At 47.5% G+C, this 24,778-nt stretch overlaps 1 pseudogene; it reads right to left on the bottom strand.

The window, feature by feature from the left end:
• Window positions 1–8,721: 8,721 nt before the first annotated feature.
• Window positions 8,722–24,491, bottom strand: LOC126547456 (glutathione peroxidase-like; annotated as a pseudogene).
• Between the last annotated feature and the right edge of the window lie 287 nt (window positions 24,492–24,778).

Below are 24,778 nucleotides of genomic sequence, written 5' to 3'. Positions count from 1 at the left end.
CCCTTGTCGAGTCCGATTCACGCGGAAAAGGACAAAGGGCAGCAGGGCGAGGTAGGAGAGAGTGAAAGGGTGATTATCACCGCAGCTCAAACCTGGCTGGGTGCTCAAAAGCAATTGTGGAGAGAGTGAAAGGCGACAAAAGAGTGGCGATAGGGACATTGCCAGGGCGGACACTGAGTTATGTCATGGAGTAAGCAAAAGAAAAGCTTGCAGAAAATGCCCACGTGCGCAACCTTGTCATAGTAGCAGGTGGGCTAAATGACGTCCTAAACAGAAAAGGGGCTGGACTAGCCCAGCGCTTGGCGAAGGGAGTGGACGACTTGCGCGAGCTATCCCCTCAGGTGCAGATCGTGGTGTGCACGGTGCCGGAGGTGCCTGTACGTGACAGTCACGTACAAAGAGCCGTAATGGCTGATTATGAGGCAATATGGAAAATGAGCCGAGAGAAAGGCTTCGAGGTTGTCGAAGTAAACAGGGAAGATAGAAGTTGTGGTGGTTTTAAACGTGACGGGATCCACTTCAATTACAGGCTGGCACGAGAAGTGGGCTGGTGACTTGGTAGTCGCGCCGTTGCTTCTTTAGGGGGCCCGCGGGCGCTCAGGAGGCCAGAGTAAATAGTAATGAAGAAGGTTCCCTAGGAGAACCTCAGAAGAGGATCGCCGTCGATAACAGAAAAAGGAGGAAAGCAAGAAAAAGAGCTCGCCATGCAATAGGCTACATAAACATGCAGGGCGGCAGAAGAAAGGAAAAGTGGGCAGAGATTGAGGAGTAGCTACATAGAGAACAAATAGGGGTGTATGCGGTTACAGAAACGCACCTTAGAGACGCAGAAGAGCCGCCAGTTATTGAGAATTATGTTTGGGAAGGGTGCAATAGAACTAAGTCGGAAAGAAAGGGAGGGGGAGTCGGAATGCTCATCCATCAGGGAGCCAAATGGAAAAGAGTAAATTCGAAATGTCAAGAGCATCTTTGGTTATCAGGTACAATGAGCGGGAAAAAAACTTTGCTGGGCGTTACGTATTTGTGGACCGGAAATAATTGCACAGAGTAGAATAAAGAGTTAGTGGAATGCATAAGCGCTGATATTAAGGGTTTCGGGAATGGTGCTGAAATTGTCCTATTAGGTGACATGAATGCCCACATACAGGATTTAGATGGCTATACCGACAACAACGGGAAGTCAATGCTAGACCTTTGTGAGCAACATAACCTCGTTATCGTGAACACAGGGCCTAAGTGTGAAGGGCAGATCATGTGGGAAGTGGAAAACCGGCAATCGACCATTGATTAATGTCTGATGACAGAAGGAATTCATGATAAGTTGAGAGAAATGGTCATTGATGAAGAAGGGCATAGCAGCATAGGGAGTGACCATAAACGCATCATTTTGAAAATGGGATATGTAGTTGGGAAAGAGAGCAAGGAGCGCAAAATGGCCAGTCCAAATTTGAACGCGGAAGAAATAGAAAATATAATCACTAGAGTCGAGGAAGAACTTCGCGAATGGTCAAGTAAAGAGTGGGAATATTGTGAGCTTCTAAGTGTAATAACGACAGAAATACGGAAACAGAAACAACATGTTCGTTGGAAAGGAAGAAAGAAACCGAAAACCTGGGGGAACAGGGAGATACGAGAAGCGATCGCCGAACGACAGAAAGCATCTCGAGAGCACAGGCAGGCAAAGAAGGCGCAGTTGCCGCAGGATGAAGTAACCAGTAAATGGGAAATATACCGGGAGAAAAAGTCTATGGTTCAAATACTGGTGCAAGCAAAATTAAAAGGTGAAAGTGAACGTTGGTTGACAGAAATACGTGAGAAAAAGAAGGCCGCACCTAGAATATTTTGGAACCACATAAAACTATTAGTAAGGAAGTCAACAACAATACAACTACATATCCTAGACGAAGATGAAAACAGACTGGAAGGAGAAGCGGCAATAAATTACATCCGAAAAATAACAGCCGAATCTTTCCAAGCCAATGACGAGGTTGTATTCGAAGAACGAAAGAGCATGAAAGAGACCCAAGTGGAAAAGGAGCTCGTGCTGACAAATTCCAACTGGAAGAAAGCGGAAGAGAAAATTCCTGAGCCCACAGCCACAGGGCTAGACGACGTTCCCGTTAGGCTGATTAATGAACTAGGACCAAAAAGTAAGGAAGCTCTGGTGAAAGCAGTGGAAAAAACTTTAAAAGATAGACGAATACCAGACAGTTGGCGACAAAGCAGAATGAATTTAATTTGTAAAGGTAAGGGGGAAAAACATAGGATTCACTCGTATAGACCGTTGACCATTACATAGGTAATATACAGGCTAGCAATGCAGGCAATCAAATTAAGGCTTCAAGCATGGGCAGAGAATAATTACATTTTGGGAGAACTTCAGAATGGCTTCAGAATAGGTAGGTGTTTAGATGATAACTCATTTGTTCTTACTCAGTGTATTGAAATATCAAAAGTAGAAAGCAGACCGTTATATGTGGCCTTCTTAGACATTACAGGAGCCTATGACAACGTAGACCGCAACATTTTGTGGAATATTCTGGAAGGGGAAGGCTTAGCTAACGATTGTCTACAGCTTTTGAGAGAGATTTACCAAGGAAATATAGTTTGCGTTGAATGGGAAGGGATGAGGAGCGAGGAGAAAGTTGATATCAATAAGGGACTGAGGCAGGGGTGCCCTTTATGCCCGCTGCTGTTTATGATGTATATGGCGAGGATGGAGAGGGCGCTAGAAGGAAGTAATATCGGGTTTAATCTCATACAAACAGGCGGGTACAGTAGTAAAGCAGCAGCTCCCAGGTTTATTTTATGCGGACGACATTGTGTTGCTTGCTAACAAGCAAAGTGATTTGCAACGTCTGGCTAATATCTGTGAGCAGGAAGGCAACAAGTTAGGTTTGAAATTTGGTGTTAGAAAATCAGGTGTTATGGTATTCAGTGAAAACAGTGAACAGACAGTGGAGATACAGGGCCAGGAAATACCTCGGGTAAAATAATATAAATATCTTGGTATATGGATAAACGAAGGCAATAGATATATGGAAACACAGGAAAAAGCAATAACAGTGAAGGGGAAGAGAAATGCAACCATAATGAAGCACAGAGCGCTATGGGGATACAATAGGTACGAGGTCCTCCGAGGTATGTGGAAAGGTGTAATGGTTCCAGGGCTTACTTTTGGAAATGCGGTTGTTTGCTTTAAATCAGGTGTACAATCAGGACTCGACGGGAATCAAAAATCAGTGCGTCGCCTCGCGTTGGGCGCTCACGGGAAGACTACAAATGAAGCTGTGCAGGGTGATATGGTATGGACTAGTTTTGAAGTGAGGGAAGCTCGCAGTAAAATTGAGTATGAAGAACGGCTGAGGAATATGGAAGAAGGTAAATGGGCTGGGAGATTGTTCAGGTATCTGTACAGGAAAAACATTGGTTCACAGTGGAGGAAAAGAACTAGGAAACTTACCAGCAAGTATGCGAGGCCTGTAGGGTGGGCAACACAGCAACAAAGAAGGTCAAGCGGAAAGTCAGAGAGGCTTAAATAATCTCATGGGTGGCGGCAATGGAAAAGAAACCTGCCATGAGTAACTACTTAAGAGGAAAAAACGAAATCAGGAAAGAAACAATTTATGATAATTCAAAGGGAAGCTCATTACTTTTCGAAGCGAGATCGGGATGCCTCAGAACACGCACCTATAAAGCGAGATATAAGACGGAAGAAGAAGCACGTGCTTGCTGCGGTAAAGCTAGGGAGACTATGGAGCATGTTTTATTAGAATGTGAAGACGTTTACCCAGCGGTCTATTTAGGCGCCACTGGCCTCCTTGAAGCACTTGGGTTCAGCGAAAGCAGTGGAAAAGTAAACATGTCCGCAACAGGCATTAGTGAGAGGCGATTGGAGGATTGGTGGAAGAAAAGTAGGGAAAAGACAAACAACAGAGTCGTACAAAAGCACAGCTCGAAATAGGGGATCAGAAAATTTTGGTGGGGCAGTTCACGGTGGTTTTTTTTTCTCTTTTTTATTGTTTAACCTAGGTAGGACATTAGGCAGCATAATAGCAAGATCTTGGTGGCGCAACCCACCGCCCAGTTTCAAAGGGGACGCTCATAACACCCATCCATCCATCCATCCATCCATCCATCCATCCATCCATCCATCCATCCATCCATCCATCCATCCATCCATCCATCCATCCATCCATCCATCCATCCATCCATCCATCCATCCATCTGGATAGACTGTTATTCAAAATGGCGTACAACAGTGTGAACGTCTACGTGGAACAGCATGTTCTGATGAAGTTTTTAGTGAACGAGGGCATAAAACCTGCAGAAATTTACGGAAGACTTCAGGTTCAGCACGGCGAGGAGACATTCAGTCGCAGTAAGACATTTGAATGATGTAAGCGCTTCAAAGATGGCCGCATCTCTATTACTGACGATCCCGGTCGTGTTGGATCACAGCCCACGGTAGTCGTTCTTGAGAACATTCAGCGCGTGGAGCAGCTGATCGCGGACAATCATCGCATAACTTGTCGTGAAATCGCAAAGGTGTGTACTCTGTCATTATTAACAGTGAACACACTAATTCCTGATAATTTGTTCTGAAAAGTGAGTGCACGCTGGGTCCCAAAGCAGCTCTCTGCTTTTGACAGACACAGAAGAGTTGAAGTCTGTAGGGAACTGAAGGAACGCTATAAAAGGGAAGGCCAGGATTTTCTGAATCGCATCATGACATGTGACGAAACATGGGTTCACCATCTCACCCCAGAACCCAAAAGAGCATCGATGCAATGGAGGCATACGGAATCACCACCTCCCAAGAAATTTAGAACAGTTGCTTCTGCTGGTAAAGTGATGGCAAGTGTATTCTGGGATAAACATGGAATTATTCACGTAGATTTTTTACACAATGGTGTCACTGTCAACAGTGAGTATTACTGCCGTGTTCTGCGTGATGTGCACAAGAGTTTACGGAAGAAACGTCCGGGTTTGATCACAAAGGGTGTGGTCTTTTTGCAAGACAATATGCACGACCGCATACCGCTCCACGCACATTCCAAACAATCCAGGAACTCGATCGGCTGGGAGATTTTAGCCCCTCCCCCCCCCCTCCCTATAGTCCTGACTTAACACCAAGTGAGTTCAACCTGCTTTTTTTGGGTCCTTGAAGGAATTCCTTGCAGAAAATCATTTCAACACTGATGGTGAAGTGAAGAATGGTGCCCTACAATGGTTTCGTCGTAATAATAAATCTTTCTATGCCGAAGCATTCCAGGCGTTAATTAAACGCTGGGATAAGTGTATAACTATAGCTGGAGGTTATGTGGAAAAATAAATCCACTTTCCACACTTTGAAATTTGTTCTTCTATTTCTTTTTTAAAGAAGTCCCGGATTGACTTGAACGACCCTCGCGGGCGGGCGTGTGATTGCTAGGAATGACGCGGCCCTTTCGTTTAACCTACAGTAGTTACTGTGGTCACGTGCCCCGCGGTGGCTTTTACTACCACGGCTTGTGCGTGTGTCGTAAAGCAAAGAGACCGCTGATCACCATAGCAAACGCTCTCGACTGAGTAGCAGGCTCGCAAGCTGTCGCCGTACATCCGGCGAGATTTTTAAATTCTGAACAAAATTATAGGGTGCGGCATGCGAGGCAATCGTTTGCTTTTTTTCTTTCTGAGTTGTCTTTTATGAACAGTTGGAGGCAAGTTGCACCAAACGAAATGCAATCACGAGTTGAATATTAATAGACCTTTGCTAATTTAAATCGTATTTACGGAGCTTAAGTGCCAATGCTGCATAGTTTAAGCCTATAATTCTACGAACTGTGTCGTAAAATTCTCGCTATATATGCGATTGCCCCGGAGTTATACAGGTTTTTTTCCCTTCCTTTTTTTTAGACATTATTTTTTTATAGACTATGACTGTGAGACACTTGTCTTCGCATACGAGCTTTACGGCGAGGCGGGGATACTCTGCCACTGCTTAAGTTGCTCTGAAAAGACTAATTAACATACATTTTTTTTAATTATTATCTTGAGGGCAGTTGGGCGTCACAATTTACGTTACACCCATTTGGTAGAAATAAAAAAAAATCGCACGTAATTTTAGATATTCACCACCGAAACTGAAGGCCAAATCCAGGCACTGATAGCGTCAGGCGGCAGCGCCCAATAAAGAAGTGTGGGGCGAAGTTTGAACGATAGCATGCCGCGGCAAATCTTAACAATATTTTCATTACACTTCTAAATTACAGTTCTATCGTCCCACTATTCAAATCTAGTTTCCCTTCTAAGCATACGGAAAACCGCCTTTTTCTTGGCAAATCCCCCATAGTGGTTACGCGCCACTGTTGAGGATACAAGACAAATCCTGACCCGACACACAGCGGCACACGCTTGCCAGCCAAAGGGTGCCGTATCAGCAGCTGCCGCGAGTGGCCGATACATGCCGATATGTTCAGTTTCAAACTTCTTCGCGCTTGTCGTCACGTGACGTTTCGGTCTGATATGATAGAGCCTTTTCCGCGATCCCGCGGCGCTAGGTTTCGATATTTCGTGGATTTAGCGTTGAAATTCGATAATAAATATGTCGAATTACGTGGGACATTCAAGATATCAAAAAAAAAAAAAGAGCGAGCATTAAAATGCGACTGCCTTCAAATTCGCCATTTAAACAACTGCCCCTAAGGCACTTATATAATTTTTAATTAATGAATGTTTGGGAATTAGTTTTTTGAAGCTTGCGTTATTAGCGGCAAAGTATGTCCACCTCACCTAGGAACTCCGCTGCAAAGACACCTCGTTAGCTGCGCTTATAGCACTTTTATAAAAAAATCTGTATTGCCTAAAAATAAACACAGACACTGTATATCTCTAACACATCTTTCTTTCTTTTTGTCTTTCTTTCTTCTAATATTGCCTGCCTGAGAAAACATTTTATGCACATTTAGGACCATAGTCTAAGTATAACCAGGGTCCTTCAATACAGTATTGAAGGACCCTGGTATAACACTACATTTAAGGGATATTTAACTTTTACCCCCAAATTTTACGCCCCAAAACGCGGCCAACTCAGCCGCTACATGATTAAGCTTCCCGGGAAAGCTAGCGTACTAAGGACAAAGAAAGGCAGTTTGGCGTCGGCGCGGAGAAGCTCAAATGCCTGGGTACTTTAGCACGTAGTTGTTCATTGTCCGACTGCTGTACACGTCGTTTATTTGAGTCGTGTCTGTTATATGTGATAATTTTCTTCCTAGTTTTTAAATGATGCGTACCCACTCCCCCCCCCCCCCTCCCACACACACACACGCAAACACACATCTCGCGTTATATTTGCTGTACCCGTACAGCACGTGTTTCTTTTTAAGAAACATCTACGGGTAGTTTTCGGTGCTTGTTTGATTTTCAAATAATCTGCGTATCTTATAACCTATACATGAATTTGTTCCAGCTTATTACTTAGGCTGTCCACACGTGTCTGCACCTTTTTCAAGGAGGCAGTCTATATTTAAAGCGGTCTCCGTTGCATATGTAAACAAAAACAAGAAAATAGGACGAGAAAGAAGGAGAGACCACGAGAGTGTTTGTTTAAATTATGTAGAGGCTCGATCAACGATCGAACGTGCATTCTTGCATTTGTTAAATGACAGTTCCATTTAGTTGTTTTTATACGTGTCTAAACCTAAATATTCATCATCATTAACTTCTTTATTCAGCTAATTGTACGAGGGCGAGTAAATTTGTCCACCACATCCTGTTCTCTAAAAATTTGCCACTTTTTCTTAGCGTTTTCGATGTGCAGCCATTTTCCCTCCGTATAAGTTTGAATGTGCTACATTTGTCCAATTTTCGCTGCGGCACTAAAAGTGATGGCTGCCCCATTTGTTATTGTCTGCGCAATTCTCGGAATAGATATAAAAAGATAAACGTGACGAGAGACGCCGCTGTGGAGGGCTCCGCACTGGCCGTCGGTTCCGTATTGCATTCCGCCGCACAGTAATGCGGCTGCCACGGATAGGAATCGAATTAGTGCCTGCGCGTTCAATAGCAAGACAGCCAAAGCGACTGAGACACCGCAGTAAGTATATTCAACTCTATGGGCTGTAAGCACAGCATTCTAGCGGTTAATCCACGATGTCTGACAGCGCGAACGTAGACAAAGGACGGCGAAAGAGGCGACAAACGAAAACAAGTGTTACAGACATCGAGCGTTCTGCAGTTCAACTCTAGCGGTTATACCGTTTCGACTGATGCTACTATAGCAACCCAAGAGCAGCAAGTTTTGATCAGCTAGACTTCGGATAGCATCTCCCCTTCATTTTCACTCTCTCTCTCTCTCTCTCTCTCGCACGCACGCACGCACGCACGCACGCACGCACGCACGCACGCACGCACGCACGCACACACACACACACACACACACACACACACACACACACACACACACACACACACACACACACACACACACACACACACACACACACACACACACTATTATACATTTTTTTTACGCGTAAGCCGCCAATAGAAGATGTGGCGTAAAACAAGTTACCGCTTTTACATCGTTCCGTATCCTTGCGGCTGTCGTCGAGGTGCTCTAAGCAACTGCAACTGCGCGGATCCCACCGCCATCGGATGACGCCGGCGGCGCTAAGGAAAAGACGCTGACCTCCTGGTTTAAAAAAAAAAAAAGAGAAGAGAAAAAGTGGGATTCCGATGTCACAACACGGACGCTGCGTTTTATTTCGTGCAATGACAGCCAGCCTTTTATTGAGAGGGCGAGAGAGCGTCGAACGTTCCACAGGAGGACCGGGCACACGAGCCGGTCGCCGTCGATCGGGTGCAGCGCCCCCCGAATGCACGAAGTGGGGGCTTGCGTCGGCGGCTCCCTTCAGAGCTGTCCCGGCGGCTTCGCTTGAGGGGCAGCTCGTCATACTTGAGCCGTGCGCCGGTCCTCCGCGTTGCGCGGCCGCTCTCCTTTCCTCCCTGGCAGCCGAAGGTGATCCGAGGCGATGATGTCATTGATGGCGGGTGGACGATGACACAAACAACGGCGGTATTCGCTTTCTTAACAGTGCGCCTTTCAAAAGTGACGGTGGAGCCACGCGCAGCACGCATCTTTACAAACCAGGAAGAAAGAAGGAACCGTGGGGGGCAACACGTACGGTTCATTCACGTACGTAAATATTCATTCAGCCGAAGAAAATGAGCGCGGCTTCTTTTGTTCGTATCTTTAGGGGGTCTGGGTACTAGGTTGGACAACGCGCTATAACGTTGAAAAAAGATAAAGGGGGGCGGGAGAGAGAGAAGAGTAGTTAGCGGATCATACCTATTATTGCGCTGTATACATGCGAGAACTGGCAGTACCCATGTACCTGGGCGCCGGAGAAACCTAGCAAGCTACTTGAAGGTTATACGCTGGCACTTTCGACACCATCTCAGTTCGGAGCAGTCTGAAAAATCAGCTTGCTGGTGCAGCTTTCTTCTTGTGCGTTGACAACTAAGCGCCGCATGCGTTTCCAGTTTACAAACATCGAGCGTTGTTCTTGTCCGCGGAAACTTTTGACAAAGAACTTTTTCTTTTTCGCCGTCACAGTGAAATTATCTTAAGATGGCGCGACGAAAACCGTGGTCAATAGAGTACACGAGCTCAGAAGACTTGTCGCTTGGTACGCGTGAAATCTCGATGCGTTCCACTGTCACAATCGCGAATTGTGGCCAGCTACGTTTATTGCGAAAGAATAGGGCAAGTGCCTGTTTTGAGGACCGGGGGAGACAGATAATAGGCATGGTTTTTAAAAATTAACTAATACAAAGGTCAAGCGTTGCAACGTTCCCACTGTCACTTTTGCGGTTAAGTTGTAGGCGCTCTGATAGAGCCGCGTGTACTTTGCGTGGTATGACTAATTCTCGATTGGAGGCAGCCTTCCAGTGCTGATCAGGGCTGCGATGTCGCTGGTGATGTTAACAGGCACGAAGCCAGGCTCGTACCGGCGGACTGGAGTTCCGTTCCGGTCGATGAGAATCTTCTCGAAGTTCCAGCGAATATCATTGTTGTCCTGCGGCGTGTAGAACAACCGCTCTCTCGGCCGGAATTTCGACACCGGGGACGGGCAGTGACTCTGCATAGGTAAACAGAACGCAGAAAGATGGCACATACACTGCGGACGTCGTCAGTGGAAAGGGATAGGCTGTTTCCAAACGAATACTTTCAAAGATGTCACATTTTTAGTGCGCGTTCACTGCGCTGAGTTAGCGGGAGAGCATATAATGAACGGAATATGCCACACCTCATCGCATAGTCTCGAGCGTATTGACCAGGCTTTCCCGTCGCTCCAGTAAAGCGCAGCGCTTGACGATACGTCACTCAGAGGAGAAGGCATCCCGGAAGCGATCGGTGCGATGCCACACAGTGACAAAGTATCTTCACCCGCGCTTTTGCATTACGCAGCTATCACAGTGAACTATTTTCCATTCTAATGCCCGTATTTGTGTGCAGAAGCATAAATGCGCTACTAGCTCCCCTCACACGTATCCCACTCCCCCTCCGTTTTCCTACGCTTTGCGGCTTACCTTAGTCAAAGCTGGTGGTAGTTGGTGTTCCATGGTAATACAAGTCACAGCGTTCGGTGTGCGCTGCGACTTGTAATATGTATATACATCACTTTGGTCGAACGTTATTGCACACTGATGTGATACTTCTAGCACCGAGACAATGTCTAAAGCGCTTCAATAAAGGCTTGCGAACCTCAGAGGAAGATGTCGGGGACGTAATTCTGCTTTCTAGATAAAGACGGATTCGCTCACCATTAAGTGTACCGCTAAGTAAGGCCACGCCACAACGGTTCTCCAGCATTCAAGAGATGTGAAAAATGCTAACTTAAATGTCTGGTGACAAACAAAGGTGACGACAACAGCGTTCATATGCGTCAGAATACGAGTGCTTAATTTCCAAGGACTTCGGTTTAATGCTCTTTTGCTCTTTTACAAACAGCGCAACCATTTATACGAACACAAAGACTACGAACATCTCAGATTTACTTAAAAGAAACAACTTGCAATTGCATGCCATGCGTGCAGCCGAAGTTAAATATTGGAATTTATTGTAATGGACCTTCAAGAAACGAGCCCATGTCACTAAGGACATCTGAGAACTGCCTTGGAATTTTTAAACAATATTATATTTGGCTAGAGTGAACAGCCAAACTGGACAGCGCAAGTCTGGCATTATAAACCACTGCGAAAGCACCATAATTTTTGCCTATAGTGCTTTTGCCGTTCGCAGTGCAGGAAATTCTGCTTTCATATCACGCTCCAACTGCGGAAGCGTAATAAAATGTGGCAGGTAACCGAATGGTCTCTTTTTACGTGTTCAGAGATCCCGCTGAAATGCAGCCTGAATCTTATCTAGACGATCGAGTATGTACACTGAATGAAGGATTGAAGGGCGCGCGCGCGCAATAACACCGTGCCGCCACACCTTACCCTTTGTTTTTATCTTTCCGTTTTCTCAATACCCCGTACGAGTGCAGTTGAGCTACCCATGTTGGGCCACCGCCAACAACTGAGCACACGCGTAACACAGTTGCGCGTCTTCCAGGAAAATGGAATGCGCTGGGGCTGCGTCTTCATTTTCACGAATTTCCTGTTCGGCGCGCCCGCATGCTAAGCGCAGTGAGTATCGAGAGCTCCACACTGACCTTGAGCAGCTCAAAGAGCGGGTGCTGCGTCTCGCCGTTGACGTCCAGTTTCTGGAACAACGGAAAATTTGGCTGGAAGTTGTTGCCTGGCCGCACGTAGCGGATGCCGTTCAGGATCTCCTCCCCCGAACCGCCCGGCTCTTGCTGCAGCGTAAGCACGAGAGAGGGGAAAGTTGAGAGAGAGAAAAAAATTCGCCTCCATTCCACCCTGTGAAAGTGAATGTACAGCGAAGCTAGTGCGGACGTTAGACAGACGTCACACAAGCACCACCAGCATTACCACAAGCGACGTATATACGTCACGCGCGCACGCACGATGCGCGGAAGTGCAGCGTACATTCTTCCAGGCCGTCCGCCAAGCGCCGTACTGAACTAAGTGAACGTTTAAAAGTTAATTGCGTCAGAAAATGCGCATAGTATACGACTTACACACACGCTGTAGACATTATATATCTTCGGACTGTTATTCGAATATACGAGAAAACGCAATTCTCTTACGCAGAAACTGAAAGACAAAGCCATTTTCCAGCTGACCACGTAAGAGTCGAGACCTACAGGTACCGCGCAAAATTCCGCACTGTACAGGCGTGACATGACTCATTCTCCTGTTCTAGCACTCATTCTATCCGGAGTTTTCAAGATTTCAAACAGATTTTAAGAAATCACCTGCGTTAGATACCACAGCTCAGACCGGTTTACCACGTAAACGGGGAACTTGCTTCATCTTACAAATCGCACTGTTGACTTAAAGTATAAAACTATTTACTTTAAGGCACGCCGTTCAATTGTAGTGTTGAAGCCAGGCAGTAATGAAGTCATGTGCATTAGGAGAAACTCTGAGTCCAGTGTCACATTACATATATACTTGCACAAAGTAAGGTACGAAATACATTGGTCTTCCAAACAATATTTTACACAAGATGCCTCCCCTCCCCTGCGCAGGGCACGGGAATATCTATGTGGAACGCCATTGGTAATTCCCACCAGTGTAGTACGAATACCTCTAAATTAATGCTATAGTAAGAGGCTTTCGCTAAATCCGTGTAACTTCTATTTTGCTGAAATATTTCGATCTTTACAGCTATCCTCCAAAAGAGAAAACCACGAGCGAAGTACTTTCTCAGTTTTTCTGATGTTCAACAAATGAATCTTATTCTTCTCCGTGCACGACGCAGCGACTCCCAGCGCAGCGAAAGCTACCGCCGGAATCTTGTTCGTATTTGCTATCGCATACAGTCATCAAGCGGTGAACTGAGGAGTAAAGAATATTTAAGCGTTGCTTGTCTGCGTTTCAGAAAATATTTCTTTGCGCCGGAACAGCCACATGGACGCGAGATGTACGACGTATACATGAGTATACGTACTTTGAACCCAGCATGCTGTCAAACGTTGCTTTCTAGTTCGTGGCGCACTTCATCACCATCATCGATGTCGTCGTCGTCATCGACCAATTTTACGTCCATTGAAGGACGAAGCACTCACCCGGCGATCTCCAATTACTTCTGCCTTGAGTCAAACCTTTTTGTCCTATGTTGTCGTCTCGGGTGCTCTCAAATTTCCCACAGTGTTTGCAAATTTCTTCAACGCACCCTTTTCCTCTGTCGTCCTCGACTGCGCTTCTCTTGCTTGGCCCCCGTTCTGTTTTCTCAACAAGACCACCGGTTATCTGCTCTACTGATTACATGACTCACCCAACTCCAGTACTTTCTCTTACTCTCAACAAGAAGATCAGCCATACTCGCTTGCCCCCGAATTCTTGCCGCGGCGTTTCTGTCTCTCAACGTTACGCGTATCATTTTTCGTTCCACCGCTCGTTGCGCTGCTGACAACTTCTGAGAGCTTCTCCGTCCCCGAACTTGCGAGGAAAGAAGAAGCGGCTCTGCGCCAGGCTTTGTGCAATGCACCATGCAGGGCATCGAAAAAGTAAAAGCCACAGAGTGAAGAAAAACATTTACCGGCGATTATGATTCTCCCTAATGCGAAATTTGAGCGCAGCTCTATACGTGTTTTCATTTCGCGATATATTGGCTGGCGCGGACAATCTGTCTCGTGCGGCACGTTCCAAACATAGCGAAGTATAGCACGTCTGACTCGCTAATCGGGAGATCGCGAGAGGCAGTGCGTGGGTGACGCGTGGGAGCGATTCACAGCAGCTGCCGCAGACAGATCTCCGCCCACGCAGCGCTTTCTTTCCATACAGACGCCGCGCGCTACTCTGGCGCCATATCGTAGCCATCGTCGCCGCACAGCCCGTCTTGCGCGGCACTATTACGCTTCCGTTCCACCAACGAGGAGAGCGGCTCTTCGTCGCGTGGAAGTCGTGCCACCAGTGTCAGCGGCGACAACACCCGAGGGAGCGTCACGTCGAGCCTTATTGGTAGGCGCTCGCCATAGCCCCTTGCAGGGCAGTGATCCCCGTCACACACGCTGGTACTGCGGACTGACCTCAGCAGCAGACGCCGCGGACGAGCGTAGCGCTCCCTAGTTCACGGCACCCTGCCCCCCTCCCCCCCGCCTCAGAAGTGCAGATAAGATCGCCCACGCGGCTGCGGATGCCGTGGCCACCGGCAACTCAGCGCATGAGCAAACCCGCCGCTCCTCCTCCGCTTTCCGCCTCATGGTCCCACTGCACCCTCCTCCTGCACCTTCCTCTTCGCTGTGTTTCTCTTTCAGCTACCGCTCGCTCCGCGTTCGCTTTCATTCTGCGCGGCGGTCGTTCGCTCGGTTACGCCGCCGACGCTCGCCGCAGGAATGGGCTATTAAAGCTTCGCTCTAAAAAAAAAAAAAAAAGCATCTATGTACAAAATCAATCTGCAAGGACCGTTATTTTGTAACCACCCAGTTCATTTGCCAATATTTTCGCCCTCCGCACATAAAACAGGGCCCTTTGAAATAAAAACAGAGGCCCTATAACGTAAAGCTATTCCAACATGTTTTTATTCCAATCTCCTGACGTCAAATGTACGTAACCGCCGACGAAAGCATGGGGCGGTGATCCGGAGCGTTGCCTGAACAGCCTAATCAAATACTCTCCACGTCTATAGGAGGTCACTTTTGTTGGCTTTCAAAACGAATAACATTGCCTACATTGAGCGGTATTTCTTATCTAATTGGCTGACAAGAGACGAGAAGCACGCTCAAGTGGAGAAGTTTTCGATGGGGCCGAGCCAGGGCAGTGAAAATAGATAACCGGATCAAAAAAGAGGTGCCGTCGTCTGCGATTGGTCCGCTTTCCCTTACTTAGCTTGCGGCTTGTCTACAATCGCAGCGGCGTGCAACGGACAGTTAAAAATGACGCTAAAACGGATCCTCAGCAAATAATAGTTGGCAGAGCGATGTCATATACGCGCCGAAACGGCTCGATAACGTTATACCGCCACGCAAAAAGTTTTGTTATACGCAAGTAAACCCATACTCTCCGGCAGGTGCGAGTAGCCAGTGCCTGAGAGACCGGCGGGCAGCCATCTTCTATTCCTTTCGGAACGGGGCAGTCTCCGGCTATTCAGAAAAAAAAAAAAGCGTTTTTTTCGGCATATTAATGCATCTTTAGCGCGTACACGTACGTCACTTTGACGCGGTGAGTTGTCGCGGTTTTGTACGTCGCGTGACAGACAGGCGAAGCCTAGAGCGGAGAACGGCACATGCGTCGTGTTCCCCCGTGGAGTAGTATGTCTCACTGCGCCTTCCCTAGGAAATCAACGTGATGAACATGCGTAAACGACAAAAGACTTTCTATTCACAAACTCGCTATTAACATATTCCTTTCGAAAAGTTGCGTGACATGGAAAAGCATACACTGCCATAGCGTATACAGTGCGACCGTATATGAGGTTCACGAATATCATGAACAAGAGCTCCCCGTGAAGATCTGCGGCGTTCGAATACAAACTTTTGTCTACATTGCTCGGTTTTGTGTGCGTGTGTGCGTGCGTGCGTGCTTGCGTGTGTGCGTGCCTGCGTGTGGGTATGTGGGGGGGGGGGGGGCGATTAATTATTACAGCCTTATCTGAGCGAGCGGCACAACTACATGACTTTTGAATGTTTCGCGAAACAAACGCAGTACATTTTGATCGCGAGATCGATGCTCCAGCCAACTAAACTATAAGTCTACTCATCAACATCAGCACGTGCCGCTATGAAGCCACGTGTGCTTAGTCGACGAAGGTGGCCGACAGAGGTTTTAGGGTTGGCAGCGTGCGGGCGCGGTTTACCCTTGTTAGATGGAAAGGGGATATGGCACCCGAGAGCATCGAGTCCCAGAAATCACAATACGCATCGACCCATGCATCATTATCCACTAGTGTTTCCAGCGATAACAGCTCACTCATATCCTAAAAGAGTTCCCGGTGATTTGGGTTTGCGCAGTAGTCTCGGAAGTGATTCTTATGTTGTGGCTCAAGTCTCGAGAATCTCAGCAGACTGAATATTTTTTAGCAAGCTGTCTGACTACTGAGCTCATTGTAAATTAAATATTCAACTCCAGTTGCGAATCTTAGTGGCACAAAGCTCCGAGCGAAGTCAGCAATTCTCTGAGCTAAAGGTATCTTCCTTATATACGCGAATGATGCTGAAACGCACTGGCGAAGCATTGCCGCTTTACTGTTTCCGTTATTGTACCGGTTGAGTGCCAGTTGCATCTAACTAAAGGCAATAACCATCACGAATACATCCTTGGGAATCTCAATAACGACTCTTCCCCTAAGCGGACTGTAAGACTGTAAGCTCCTGATCACCGTATACCGCTCCTTCAACTTTCGTCCCTCTGCACACTACTGAAGTGGCTTTCCCTATATAAGACTGAGACGGGGGCGAGCAACAAGCCACCCAGGGGAACCTCCGCGGGGACCCGGAGTCGGGACACGTGCATGCGTCCTAGAAACATTGATTTGTCAGCTGCTCGCAAGCGTGCGTGCGTGCGTGCGTCGGCGTGGCGACCGGCGCGTGCGAATGTGGCGCGCTTCTTAACGACGCAGCTCATCCGGCCCCGCCAGGAAGCGAAATGGCGCATTAACGACAGTCGAGATAGTATATCTGTGAGTCATGGTTCAGGGCGGCTCAGCACCGATAGAGAAGAGTAACGAAAAAAAAAAAAGAAGCCATAGTAAAACAAACACTCTTATCTCCTTTGAAACTTCAAGCAATCGCTCCAACGTCCTGCCGCCAACAAGCGGTTCGCCACATGCGCAAAACAACAACAACAACAACAACAAAAAAAAAAAAAAAACATCTGGACGTAACTGTTTCCGTGCGTGCGCACGCTGACCGAGAAAAGGCAAGGATTAAAAAAATAAATCAAAGTCACAGCTGTCACATGGCTTATATATCGCAATCTACTATTATCACGCGGAACCCGTGCACGGGGTAGCTTTTCGGAAGAAGTATCTCGCACTTGACGTGTTGTGCTGCGAGATGAAAGCGAGCTTACACCCAAGGAGGCGGATATCTTGACACGATCGGCGTGCATTGGCCAGCTGCATGCTGCCTTCAGCTAGGCGGCTCTCCCCTCGCTGACAGCTAATTGCAACTCAAGGGCACGGCCGGCTGTCACTTCCTTACACGACGAGTGCGCAACCGTCGCCTTCGCAAGAATCACGAGTCTTCGCTTATTTTTTTTTTTTTCCTCTTTATCTCACGCTCTCGCTTTTTACATCGACGTCGTTAGTCCGTCTGACGACACTCGAACGCAGCGGCGTCTGTTAAGGCCTGACGGGAGGCACCGATGCAATGGGCAGTCAACGTTTTACAGTCCTCGTGCGGCCTCGGTGATGTGCGCAGGTGCCGAAACGGAAATCATTAGCAGCTAAATCCACAAGTTGTCGCCATGACTTCGCGTATAGGCGCGTGTTCTGCGCACGCGCTGTCCGCGCTCGCAGATGGTACAGCTGCAGTATACAGCTGCATGCGCCGAAGCTGCGCGCCCACCGCTCACGATAACGCCTTGCACAGTGAGACTCAGTGCACACAGCGACTGAAACGCGACACCTGGAACGCGTGGCTGCCGGCATCTTCTGCGCCACCGGTGAGCGCTGGGGGCACCGAGCTGATGCATTTTTGCATCACATAAAAACCGAGACACTTTTTGATGCATAGTGACTTAATTCGGCCCCTTAGTTATCACTCAGCGCTCACTGCAGGTGGCGCAAAAAGCGCCGGCTGCAGAGAATGCTTGCAGGGATTGAGATTAATACGACCAGATCTCTTACGGTCGTGGCTAGTGGTGCAAGGTAGATTGTAAAGAAAAAAGAAAGGTTAAAGAGATGTATACATTGAGATGTATACAAAATGCTAGATAAAGAACATGTATAGCATACCTGGTTAAATCAAGCAGGCTAGGTGACTATTTTTCGCCGCCCCTTTTCAAAGGGGATGCCATTAAATTATCAACGCAGGAGCTTGGTGGCGCAACCCACCGTCCCGCTCCAAAGGCGACGCTCATAGCATCCGTCCATCCATTCAGCCATGCGGTCCGAGTACCGCGTTTCAAACGCTGAACACCGTAGTACATTCCTACCTTAATGTGAGTTGGGTAAATATTGTGTTTCGCTTTGAACGGCACTAAACTTGGTAGCATGTGCTTCAGCAAAAAATAGTACAGCAGATATAAAAGACGCGATTTTCCGGCGACGGATTTTTCGCGCCGGTGCACGCATAATGTGCCGTAATACTTACTTAACTCTTTACTTCACTTAAGTTCATCGGTGTGCGCTTTTTAGTTAGTGAATTACTTTAGGGAAAATGTTGTAATTGCGGGATTGAAGCCAGCCAAGTGTCCAAGGCAAACCCACTTGGCAGGCACAACGAGAATTGATCAAATGGCATCCGTCCGCAAGCTTGGAGCGAAACGCAATGTATGATTCCTTGTATTATTTTCCCAGAAAGGCTTTCCTCGCGAATAGCGGTACAGAACTATGCCGAACGCTAATGTATTTCGTGGCAGATTTCGGGGACCAATATTTGGAAACTGGTTGTTAGAGTCAGGATTCCTACCGAATGAACATTCCTTGAGCACAAACGGGCTTCCATGCCAGTGCCAAATGTGTCCTAAAATAATTAATTCGTTTATTGAGTGCTAGTTATTTGATGACATAATGTGTATTACGAGAATTTTTATGTGCACCGGCGCGAATAATGTACCTCATCCCCCTCTTCCTTGCCAAAGGAAAAAGAAACCCTTTTAAACTGTACTCTATCACTTTTCTTTTTTTTTTCTTTGAAGAATTACTTGAACGTTTGCTAATGCGCCCGGTATACGACAATGACTGTTGAGCTCCACCGCCCATTTCGCCTTAACTGCAGCGCATCAAACCGCGTCGAAATGTCTCGTACCATCGCGGACAAATGAGTCGCTGACGGGGTTCTCAAAACACGAACATTTCTGTGGATGGACGTCAAACAATGGCGCCATCAGTTTCCGCTTACGAAGAAGTGCGTATCGATGACACGACAAGGCTCGAGTGAAACACACAATCATTCCATTTACATCGACAAACAACTTTCGGAATTCCGTTGCTTGTGGCCGTTCGTATATACCTCGCTTGTCAGCGACAGCTCTTACCGCGTCCAAAGCACAAAAGACATCGACGAACCTCCGAACGAGGTGCGAGTGCAGCTCTCAAACAAAGCTGGCCCTTCCGATGCTGCGGGCTGCCGCGAAGTCACGACAAGTGATCTACGACCGGCGCAATGAGTCACAGGAGCATCCGTGAGCTGCTTCCCGCTGCTGTTGGCGTGAGCGAGGATTGAGAGATGGCAGCATGCACTCTCAGAGGGCTTGCGTTAATTATGCAGATGTCTAGCCTCACTTCAAGAGCATATAACGTTGCCGTCGTGTGTTATTGCTTTATTCTTTCTTTTTTTTTTTCACTCGGCATAAACCAGGAGGAGTAAAGGGGTTAGATGAAGGGCGGAAGAGTTATACTGCCCCGTTTTGCAATGCTTTGTAAAGGTGCAAATAAATTTGAGCAGAACGCTTCCGCACACACATCCTCATCCTGTCTACAAGTGGCCATCGTTAAGTGGTGGGAAAAAAATAGCACGTAGTTGCGCACGAATAACAACGGACTTCCATCACGAAAAAGCAAGATCAAATGGAAGAAAAAGTTTTCCCACTGAGCGCAGGCCGCTTTAGGTTGCGATATGAGAACAAATACGTGAAGCTGGACTAATTACGTAAAACATCGCACTAGCATCGTAAAATGCAACTATTATGCAACAAAAATAAAGTACTCAAACATATTCACATTCTACAATGGAGATCAAGGAATGCTGCTCAGGAGGGGATAGCGGCCGCGTTCGGTGCTAGCGCTGAAAAACTCAGCATCGCCTTGTAGCCTCTGAGGATAGCGTGACGGAAAGCTTTGCGATGGCTTCAACACGCAGAGTTCCGTAACCAGGTCGCACGTGTGCTTACTGCACTCTCTCTCCCTCTCTTCTTTGCGCAATCTTCAGCTATTTGTCAACCTCCTTTCATATTTTTTCTGCCACACACTTGTGTAGTTGTAAGAGTGCGCACTTGCAACTGTCGGTAACGCAGCTGGGAGGAGCAATACCACGATCACTGTCCCTGTCCATTCAGACAACTGTTGCGTCATTGCCCAATGCGGATTGCGTGGAGTGATAACTGCCGCCCATAACCCGCGTAACACCGGCCGAAAGCAGGAAGGTCAAGTCGAAGAAAACCCGCCTGGCAAACTAGCAAACGTGGACAAGCTGTCGGGCACGTGCATCCATGCAGGAACGCCTCCGCGCGCCAGCACGCCACGTCTTCGCAGCTGGAGGAAACAGTAACACGAAGTGTACTTGGGAAGTGCGCGCATGCTTTGCCACGTGTTCTTCACTGATCGACATCTGGGGCCAGTTGCTTCAAAAGTGTCCGTGAGATAACGATGAGACTGGATGGCAGGAGGAGGCAAGCTTGCGCCCTATGGTTCCAGCTTTGACAAACAAGAATGCCAATTATCGTTCTAGTAAACCAGAAGGAACAACAGAACGTACGTGGGAACGCGCGTGTTTCGGGCGGCCTGGGAGCGCTCGTCGCGATGAGATTAGGTATATGCGCGCAGACATGAGCCGACACCCACTGTTCGTGGCAGAACGCGCGGGAAAGCGCTCCTTTACGCACGAAGGCGTCCCCGACTAGAAGGGTTTAAACAGAGATGAGAGTGCACAGGGCCGCGCCACCATCAAAACAATGCGCCTAGAGTGCGGCATAAATTTAGCCATGTGATTAAGTGCATCGGCGGTGCAGACCGCATCTGGCGATCTAGTAGCTGCATGCGGCCGCTAGCCACGGACGTGGAGATTGCTGCTTCGGTTGTATAGGTAGTCGTATACGGCGCCATCGCTCGCGACGGAGCGCGAAGTGCGGCAGCTTGAGCTGCGGTTCCTCGTGAAATGCGCGGTACAAGAGTCATGACGAAGTATGGCATTTTGTGGGCGGCCAAACTCAATCACGGCGCCCTACTAGAAGCGTCTTTTAATTGCTCCTCATTTCGGTTAGAATATCAGAAGGAAAAAAAAAGTAAGGAGAAAAGAAAAACGCAGACATTGCATGCAACATGATTCACCAAAAGTTCTCAGATCGCGGAAGGTGTTCTAGTAGCATGACGACAGCGCGAGAGAAAAGAAAAAGGATGCATGAGAAGACAGGAAGGTTATAATCAGATGTATTCCTTGTTGGCTACCCTGCACAAGGAAGAGGGGCTTCAAATATTGTATGTACGTATACTGTAGTTCCAGCTATACTACAGTCTCCAAATATTACACTAAGGGAGTCTATACAAAGTAATTCTTGCTGGAAAAAAAAAAAAAAGATTGTGCTATAATCGCCTGTAAGCGCTCGAATCAAGGAAAGTTCACAAATTAATTTTACAGTTAATGACACTACAGCACATACTGGAATTGCGAAATTGAAGACGGCCAGTGTCCGAGACGTGTCCACTTAGTAGCAAGTCTGACAACATAGCCTCGACTTAGATATGATCGTCCCTTATTGGCGTTCCACGTAGTTTTTGACCGCAGTGTTCAAAGAAGACGTTGTGAAAAGAGGTGCGTGGAGCACCAATGCATTTCGCCACAAATTTCGGGACGTAAATATCAAAAAGAGTGTTGGTCTAAGGATTTGCAAGTGTATGTGGTTTAATTCTTCAATTAAAAAGATCGTAAGCTAAAATAAATAGAAAATAAGTGAACATTAATTATAGGGCACTTTGGCTGTTATTGTGCAATTGATGAAGCCAGCACCTAAAACACCGTGTATAATTTAAAAGGAAATCTGCCGGTCGTTGCTTCGGCACTATAAAAGCGGCAATTCCTCCCTGCGTGTCGCCGATCATTTAGCACTGCGTCGTGGCAGAAAGCGACGAAGCCTACGTTTTTCACGTCATCCTTTTTGTGCTATAGCTAAGTAAATAATGCATACAGACGGTTAGGGAGTGCTGCTCTCTTTTCAAGCGCATTCGCAGATTACATATTACAGCAGTACGTAGCTGGAGAGCTTTACGCACGTTCTTTTACGAACGTTGCTGTGTTGTTTGGCGGAAGGTAACATTCTTTGCGCGGCGTTAGCGCTTGTGTACAGTACCACTTGCTGACATATTTCTCTACACGGAGGCTTTGTTGTTGCTGTTCGACAGCGCCGATCCAGAAGGCGTCCGTAACAGTGTTTTTGATGAGCATGCGCTTGGCGATCTGCAAACGGGACCATCTTGCCTAGTTTCTTTCTTTCTTTCTTTTTTTTTTTTTGTGCTGCCGGTGAAAGTAACGGTGAGGCTATAAACGTTGATGATATGATGGCCCCATGCATAGTGGGTGGCCTTTGATCCACAGAGTGTCCTACAAAAACTACTAGAGGGAACTCCGGGGCTAGTGTCTACAGTAGCTGGCAAACATGGCGGTTCAGCTAGCATGGAAATGGTGGGCAGCACAAGGATTTGCCTAAACTTCGTCCCTCTGACTGGAAACGGCTTGGCGACTTTGCAACTTGATCATTTTCAATAAAATATTGCGTCATAACTGCAATAATTCTGCACGCGCGCACACTTTGACTGCCTTATGCGTCTAAAAATAAATTAGGGCTTTACGTGCCAAAACCACTTTCTGATTATGAGGCACGCCGTAGTGGAGGACTTCGGAAATTTTGACCACCTGGGGTTCTTTAACGTGCACCTAAATCTAAGTACACGGGCGTTTTCGCATTTCGCCTCCATCGAAATGCGGCCGCCGTGGACGAGATTCGATCCCGCGACCTCGTGCTCAGCAGCCCAACACCATAGCCACTGAACAACCACGGCGGGTTCGTCTAAAAATATTAGATTGCGTCTTTAATGTAGGCAGATAAAGGGAGATAAAGTGCAGTACATAAAGTTAATTGCAAGAAAGTTTGAAGTCGCAGGCACGACTATGGGACAAATCCATGTACCATCATTTCCATGCGCTTAGCTGAACAATCGTATAGTCAGTCACCCATTGTAATTTTAGTAAGAAACTACATTTTGATCGATATCAGGCATCTGGTGAAATCCCGGTACGCTATTCTCGCTCTCTCTTTTATTTTGTCCAACCAAACCGCATGCTTCGAGGCTGCCAAGAATCAAAAGCTATTTGACATCATTCAGATCTACGGAAAGCGTCAATCAGGTCTTCAGGCATTCTTTGCAATTGCATTAGTTATCTGGGCTTGATACGTTTATTTATTTCTAGGATTTATTTTTTGTTCTGCACCTCTTGTATTCTTCTCCACTTCGTGTCATCTCAAACTCCTCATATGAAGTAGCAAGCCCTGCATATAGCAGGGCTGACATCTTCAGCTTCCATTGAATTCTTTCTCTCTCTCGCAGCTGTAGCAACCGCTGCCACGACGTATCAGGATGCTTATTGCAACGACTACAAATCCTTTAAACGTGAAAGTTATAAGGTGCCAAAGTTGCGTAGGATGCAGTGTCAACGTTGGAGGGCAAATGTTTCTTGATGAATGCCTGGAACTAAGTCGTGGGTCTCTCTACGTCGTCATGGGAGATTTGACACAAAGTAGCGCAGTTAAGTGAGTTTTACTTCTTTTACCCTGTGAAAAAAAAAAAAGACGAAAGAAAAGAAAGAAAATCAACGCAAGACCCAAAGGAAGAATATGACGGGACACACTACCGTCTGCACTCATTTTCCTCCTTGTGGGCGTCGTTGTTTCATACTATTCCCGTTCTTGCAAACGGCACAATTCAATCAACCCAATGACGTTGTTACGCAATCAACTACACGCGCAACACGATTCTCGATCCCCTAACGGCGTGCCTCAGAACGTCCTCTCACATTCGGCATCACTACGCGAGCGAAAGTGCGCGACCACGGCGTCGCGGTCATCACGACCAGCAGCTTCCCCACGAGCCGCGCGTTGATCAGCGCAAGCAGCGCCGTCACAGCTGCAGCGCTCACCTTGCCGAACTGGTTGCAAGGGAAGCCCAGCACGGTGAAGTCCCTGGTCCCGAACCTGTCCTGGAGTGCATTCAGTTGTGAGTAGGACCAGGTGAGACCTCAGTAGGTGGCCACGTTTACCACGAGCAGCACGCGACCCCGGTACTGGTCCAGGGATACGTTTCGCGTGCCGAGCACGTCGGGTATCTGGAAACTGTACAGCTCGGGCGACAGCGGCCGACCGTCGCAGTCGGCGCTCTTGGGCTTCGGGCCGGCCGCGCCGGCGGCGGCGCACATCAGCGCCAGCACGAGTCGCGACAGCATCTTCCGCCGTCGACCCGCACACGCAGCTACCGACAGCCGCGGCATCCGACCCCGGCTTTTATCCGGGACACCGCTTCCCCTTCCCTCGCCGCCACGTGACGAACGCGGCGCGTTGCATGCGCCGTCTCTGTCAGCGGGTCGCGCGGTGCGATATAGCTGGCGCGACGCGCCTGTGAAGCTTGCGCCATACGTATCAGTCAGCCGTGTCGCGATCCGATTATTATTATTATTATTATTATTATTATTATTATTATTATTATTACACAAAGACAGAAGGAAAAGAAGAGAGAACATGACACAAAGAAGAAGAAGAAAATCACTTTTAAATAATTTAAAAAAAAGTAGGC

This window comes from Dermacentor andersoni, chromosome 1 (assembly GCF_023375885.2).
Source record: "Dermacentor andersoni chromosome 1, qqDerAnde1_hic_scaffold, whole genome shotgun sequence".
Taxonomy (NCBI): domain Eukaryota; kingdom Metazoa; phylum Arthropoda; class Arachnida; order Ixodida; family Ixodidae; genus Dermacentor; species Dermacentor andersoni.
Note: the sequence above shows the minus strand (reverse complement) of the source record. Positions and strands in the feature narration are given on the sequence as shown.